Source organism: Diorhabda carinulata, chromosome 11 (genome assembly GCF_026250575.1).
Source record: "Diorhabda carinulata isolate Delta chromosome 11, icDioCari1.1, whole genome shotgun sequence".
NCBI lineage: Eukaryota > Metazoa > Arthropoda > Insecta > Coleoptera > Chrysomelidae > Diorhabda > Diorhabda carinulata.
This window is the reverse complement of record NC_079470.1, coordinates 247,501-255,000: the sequence shown is the minus strand read 5'-3', so window position 1 is coordinate 255,000 and position 7,500 is coordinate 247,501. Positions and strand designations below refer to the sequence as shown.

At 34.8% G+C, this 7,500-nt stretch overlaps 2 non-coding genes across 2 annotated transcripts; both read left to right on the top strand.

The window, feature by feature from the left end:
* The first annotated feature begins 3,974 nt into the window (after positions 1–3,974).
* LOC130899786 (small subunit ribosomal RNA) lies at positions 3,975–5,891 on the top strand. Its single transcript, XR_009060087.1, has one exon. It is a non-coding gene; the product is annotated as a small subunit ribosomal RNA (ribosomal RNA).
* Positions 5,892–7,011: 1,120 nt separating this feature from the next.
* On the top strand, positions 7,012–7,167 carry LOC130899787 (5.8S ribosomal RNA). Its single transcript, XR_009060088.1, has one exon. It is a non-coding gene; the product is annotated as a 5.8S ribosomal RNA (ribosomal RNA).
* The last annotated feature ends 333 nt before the right edge of the window (positions 7,168–7,500 follow it).

Below are 7,500 nucleotides of genomic sequence, written 5' to 3'. Positions count from 1 at the left end.
TATTGTTAATATTTTCATAACACTTTTATATAATATACCTCGAACGGCTTCTACATAAAAAAAATTTCCATTCAATTTACACAATTCAACTTTTTCGACAAGTTGCTATATCCTGCCGACCAGACACCAAACTTAATACGGTTTTATAGACACTAGCGCCCTCTGCCGGCCAGTCACCGAACTTAACACTGTTTTATAGACACTAGCGCCCTCTGCCGGCCAGTCACCGAACTTAACACGGTTTAATAGACACTAGCGCCCTCTGCCGGCCAGAAGACAAACCAAACACAGTTTTATAGACACTAGCGCCCTCTGCCGGAGAGACGACAAACTAAACACCTTTTTATAGACACTAGCGCCCTCTGCCGGCCAGTCACCGAACTTAACACGGTTTAATAGACACTAGCGCCCTCTGCCGGCCAGAAGACAAACTAAACACCGTTTTATAGACACTAGCGCTCTCTGCCGGCCAGTCACCGAACTTAGCTAATTTCGTAATACTTTGCTTTTCATAATTATTACTATTTTCATACAACTTTTATATAATACACCTCGTACGTTCATACATCGAGCGACGATCTAATTTCATAATACTTTTTTTCTTTATCGTTAATATTTTCATAACACTTTTATGTCATACACCTCGGACGACTTCTACATACAAAACATCTCCATTCAACTTCACAAATCATCTTTCTCGACAAGTTCCTATATCGAGCGGAATTAAATTTCATAATACTTGTTTTTCATTATTATTTCTATTTTCATACAACTTTTATATAATACACCTCGTACGTTCATACATCGAGCGGCGATCTAAATTCATAATACTTTTTTTCCTTATTGTTAATATTTTCATAACACTTTTATGTGATAGATACACCTCGGACGGCTTTTAAATACAAAACATCTCCACTCAATTTTCACAAATCATCTTTTTCGACAAATTGCTATATCGAGCGGAATTTAATTTCATAATACTTGTTTTTCATTATTATTTCTATTTTCATACAACTTTTATATAATACACCTCGTACGTTCATACATCGAGCGGCGATCTAAATTCATAATACTTTTTTTCCTTATTGTTAATATTTTCATAACACTTTTATGTCATACACCTCGGACGGCTTTTAAATACAAAACATCTCCACTCAATTTTCACAAATCATCTTTCTCGACAAATTGCTATATCGAGCGGAATTTAATTTCATAATACTTGTTTTTTATTATTATTTCTATTTTCATACAACTTTTATATAATACACCTCGTACGTTCATACATCGAGCGGCGATCTAATTTCATAATACTTTTTTTCCTTATGGTTAATATTTTCATAACACTTTTATGTCATACACCTCGGACGACTTCTACATACAAAACATCTCCATTCAACTTCACAAATCATCTTTCTCGACAAGTTCCTATATCGAGCGGAATTAAATTTCATAATACTTGTTTTTCATTATTATTTCTATTTTCATACAACTTTTATATAATACACCTCGTACGTTCATACATCGAGCGGCGATCTAATTTCATAATACTTTTTTTCCTTATTGTTAATATTTTCATAACACTTTTATGTCATACACCTCGGACGGCTTTTAAATACAAAACATCTCCACTCAATTTTCACAAATCATCTTTCTCGACAAATTGCTATATCGAGCGGAATTTAATTTCATAATACTTGTTTTTCATTATTATTTCTATTTTCATACAACTTTTATATAATACACCTCGTACGTTCATACATCGAGCGGCGATCTAATTTCATAATACTTTTTTTCCTTATTGTTAATATTTTCATAACACTTTTATGTCATACACCTCGGACGGCTTTTAAATACAAAACATCTCCACTCAATTTTCACAAATCATCTTTCTCGACAAATTGCTATATCGAGCGGAATTTAATTTCATAATACTTGTTTTTCATTATTATTTCTATTTTCATACAACTTTTATATAATACACCTCGTACGTTCATACATCGAGCGGCGATCTAATTTCATAATACTTTTTTTCCTTATTGTTAATATTTTCATAACACTTTTATGTCATACACCTCGGACGGCTTTTAAATAAAAAACATCTCCACTCAATTTTCACAAATCATCTTTCTCGACAAATTGCTATATCGAGCGGAATTTAATTTCATAATACTTGTTTTTCATTATTATTTCTATTTTCATACAACTTTTATATAATACACCTCGTACGTTCATACATCGAGCGGCGATCTAAATTCATAATACTTTTTTTCCTTATTGTTAATATTTTCATAACACTTTTATGTCATACACCTCGGACGGCTTTTAAATACAAAACATCTCCACTCAATTTTCACAAATCATCTTTCTCGACAAATTGCTATATCGAGCGGAATTTAATTTCATAATACTTGTTTTTTATTATTATTTCTATTTTCATACAACTTTTATATAATACACCTCGTACGTTCATACATCGAGCGGCGATCTAATTTCATAATACTTTTTTTCCTTATTGTTAATATTTTCATAACACTTTTATGTCATACACCTCGGACGGCTTTTAAATACAAAACATCTCCACTCAATTTTCACAAATCATCTTTCTCGACAAATTGCTATATCGAGCGGAATTAAATTTCATAATACTTGTTTTTCATTATTATTTCTATTTTCATACAACTTTTATATAATACACCTCGTACGTTCATACATCGAGCGGCGATCTAATTTCATAATACTTTTTTTCCTTATTGTTAATATTTTCATAACACTTTTATGTCATACACCTCGGACGGCTTTTAAATACAAAACATCTCCACTCAATTTTCACAAATCATCTTTCTCGACAAATTGCTATATCGAGCGGAATTTAATTTCATAATACTTGTTTTTCATTATTATTTCTATTTTCATACAACTTTTATATAATACACCTCGTACGTTCATACATCGAGCGGCCATCTAATTTCATAATACTTTTTTTCCTTATTGTTAATATTTTCATAACACTTTTATGTGATAGATACACCTCGGACGGCTTCTAAATACAAAACATGTAATTTCATAATACTTCTTTTTAATATTCACAATACATCTTTTATATATTTTCACTATACATCTTTATTAATGTTAATGTAGAAGGCGTACCGTTGTACAGCGCACATATATGTGTGGTGTATCGAAGTTGACGTCTCGTTAAATTTTAATAAACTCGTTATAATTTACGTAAAGACGTTGTTTCGGTCATTCCACATCGGTGGATTATATAGTTTTCTGAAAGGGTCCCCGTTCTCCTCCAATATATTAACGTATATTGCTAGCGGTTCCCTTTTTAGATATTATATCAATTTATCCACAAATTAAATATCTATTGCGAGATCGCGAATTTAGCTAGCGTTCTATCGTGAGCGATTCATATGCGATCGTCTATGAAAAATATATATTATATTACACTTTTATATATATAATATACACAATATTTGCGATAACTCTCATTATTCCGTGCGAGAATAAAAATTTCGTTCATTATTACCTAATGTATAAACCATGTCGCTTACAATCTAGCGAAGGGTAGAGATAATGTCGAAATTGTAGCCCGGTCGACGTAATCATCTAATTTTTCTCATTTCGATTAAATTTAGATAGATTTATAGTCGATTCGGTGAAATTTTATAAAATAAGAAAAAATATAAATAAAGCGTGGCGCTGAAAATTATATATTTTCAATAATAAGCGCAGCAAACACGCAAAAGAAAAAGTAAATAACAATGTGTTTATACACGGAATATAGATGATTATTATATTATGTATAAATATAAAGTATATATGTAATATAAAAAACATCATCATAATTTATCCTCTTTTGGATATTGTTATTAAAACTTTTTCGATAATAGTTTTTTATTATAAAATATATATATATATATATAATAATAATAGTAATAATATATATTATATATATTATAAAACACAGTTCCCTGGTTGATCCTGCCAGTAGTCATATGCTTGTCTCAAAGATTAAGCCATGCATGTCTCAGTACAAGCCAAATTAAGGTGAAACCGCGAAAGGCTCATTAAATCAGTTATGGTTCCTTAGATCGTACCCACATTTACTTGGATAACTGTGGTAATTCTAGAGCTAATACATGCAAACAGAGTTCCGACCGGAGACGGAAGGAGCGCTTTTATTAGATCAAAACCAATCGGTGGCGGGCTTGCTCGTCATCGTACAATTTGGTGACTCTGAATAACTTTTCGCTGATCGCACGGTCTCGCACCGGCGACGCATCTTTCAAATGTCTGCCTTATCAACTGTCGATGGTAGGTTCTGCGCCTACCATGGTTGTAACGGGTAACGGGGAATCAGGGTTCGATTCCGGAGAGGGAGCCTGAGAAACGGCTACCACATCCAAGGAAGGCAGCAGGCGCGCAAATTACCCACTCCCGGCACGGGGAGGTAGTGACGAAAAATAACGATACGGGACTCATCCGAGGCCCCGTAATCGGAATGAGTACACTCTAAACCCTTTAACGAGGATCAATTGGAGGGCAAGTCTGGTGCCAGCAGCCGCGGTAATTCCAGCTCCAATAGCGTATATTAAAGTTGTTGCGGTTAAAAAGCTCGTAGTCGAATCTGTGTCCCACGCCGCTGGTTCATCGTACGCGGTGTTAACTGGCGTGTCGTGGGACGTCCTGCCGGTGGGCTTAGCTCGCAAGGGCGGCCCAACTCAATCCCGCCGCGGTGCTCTTGACTGAGTGTCGAGGTGGGCCGGCACGTTTACTTTGAACAAATTAGAGTGCTTAAAGCAGGCCAAAATTTTGCCTGAATACTGTGTGCATGGAATAATGGAATAGGACCTCGGTTCTATTTTGTTGGTTTTCGGAACCCCGAGGTAATGATTAATAGGAACGGATGGGGGCATTCGTATTGCGACGTTAGAGGTGAAATTCTTGGCGCAAGACGGACAGAAGCGAAAGCATTTGCCAAAAACGCTTTCATTGATCAAGAACGAAAGTTAGAGGTTCGAAGGCGATCAGATACCGCCCTAGTTCTAACCATAAACGATGCCAGCTAGCGATCCGCCGACGTTCCTCCGATGACTCGGCGGGCAGCTTCCGGGAAACCAAAGCTTTTGGGTTCCGGGGGAAGTATGGTTGCAAAGCTGAAACTTAAAGGAATTGACGGAAGGGCACCACCAGGAGTGGAGCCTGCGGCTTAATTTGACTCAACACGGGAAACCTCACCAGGCCCGGACACCGGAAGGATTGACAGATTGAGAGCTCTTTCTTGATTCGGTGGGTGGTGGTGCATGGCCGTTCTTAGTTGGTGGAGCGATTTGTCTGGTTAATTCCGATAACGAACGAGACTCTAGCCTGCTAACTAGGCGTATTTCGACATCCCAAAGGCCCGTCGGTATTGAGTTTCGGCTCTTGCCGTTCGCGGTTTTTACTGTCGGCGTACAAATAATTCTTCTTAGAGGGACAGGCGGCTTCTAGCCGCACGAGATTGAGCAATAACAGGTCTGTGATGCCCTTAGATGTTCTGGGCCGCACGCGCGCTACACTGAAGGAATCAGCGTGTCCTCCCTGGCCGAGCGGCCCGGGTAACCCGCTGAACCTCCTTCGTGCTAGGGATTGGGGCTTGCAATTGTTCCCCATGAACGAGGAATTCCCAGTAAGCGCGAGTCATAAGCTCGCGTTGATTACGTCCCTGCCCTTTGTACACACCGCCCGTCGCTACTACCGATTGAATGATTTAGTGAGGTCTTCGGACTGAGCGCGGTGGCGTTTCGGCGTCGCCGATGCTTCGGAAAGATGACCAAACTTGATCATTTAGAGGAAGTAAAAGTCGTAACAAGGTTTCCGTAGGTGAACCTGCGGAAGGATCATTACAGAGTATTTGTTCGTTTTTAAACAAAAAAAAAAAAAACGAAATCAAGTCTGTATTAATTGTAAAAGAGAATTTTCTTCTACAAAATTATCGAACTCTTCAAAAGAAATTTATATATGTTATAAATTATATATATATATATATATATATATATATAGATGTATATATATTGAAATCTTTTTTTAATTTTTACAAAATTCGAACAAGTTTCGAATAAAATTAAAAAAAAAAAGATAAATATAATTCATACGTCTATAAAAATATATTTACATATATAAATTTTTCCAATAAAAATATAACGAAAAATTTTTATCATAGTTTATAGAAGGCGTCGACGACGATGACGACACAACAATAACAACATATGTATTATTATATATTATAACGATTGACGGAACGATCATTAACAAAATTTCTTGTTAACTAAAAACGTTCTGATAAAGAATCGTTATTATAATAAACGAAAAATATATAGTTTATTGAAACGTCGTCTGTTGTCGTGTGTGTGTCTATATTTTTATGGATAAATTTTATTTCGTTTATTATATTATTACTTAAGTTTTTTATCGTTTGAAGGTAATACAAGAAAATATCGACAAGATTATATGTGATGATTATGTTATTGAGACATTTTCATCCGGGTACCTAAACGAAATTTAAGCACATGTCGATTCTATCGATATGTATAAAAATTCGTTTTAGAAATAATATTTTATGTATTATTTCGAAGGTGTTCGAAGATTTACGCCCGACCGTCGAAATTTGTATAAAACTTTCAAGATAAAAAAAAAACTGTAATAATATAAAGAGGAGGAATATATCGTGCGAGATATCTGTCTATGCGCGCCTCGTTTGTAATAAAACATGTGCAGCGGTTAAAATTTATCAGATATATCAAAGTACGATATTATAATTTCTCTAAAAGTTTCGAATAATTACCATTTATTATAATATATATATATATATATATATATATATATATATATATATATAAAAAATGTCGTTATATAAATTTTCTATACGCGTATAAGATATTATAATAATATTATTAATTTAATAATAATCAAATATTAAAAATACGACGAATAGAATATGAGAAAACGACATAATAATAAAATGATTACCCTGAACGGTGAATCACTTGGCTCGTGGGTCGATGAAGAACGCAGCTAATTGCGCGTCAACTTGTGAACTGCAGGACACATGAACATCGACATTTCGAACGCACATTGCGGTCCTCGGATACTCGTTCCCGGACCACTCCTGACTGAGGGTCGTATCAATTTAAAAGACTGCTTAGAATTTAAAATTTTTCTATTTATTAAAGAAAAATAATGCCTAAGCGTGTTGGATGTGAAACAATAACGCACACTAATTAAGAAAAAACACATGCACATACAAACTTGTGCGTATTTTTTTTTGTATTTGTGCGGCATCCTAAAGTGCGAAAAGCAGCGTAAATTTTTATAGAAAAAGTTACGCAATTTTTGAACACAACCCGCTATACCATAAATTAATCGTGTATTTATATGAAATACATAAAATTTGTTTGGTAGAGAGTTATATTTATATATAATATATATATATATTATACATATATACGACGTATA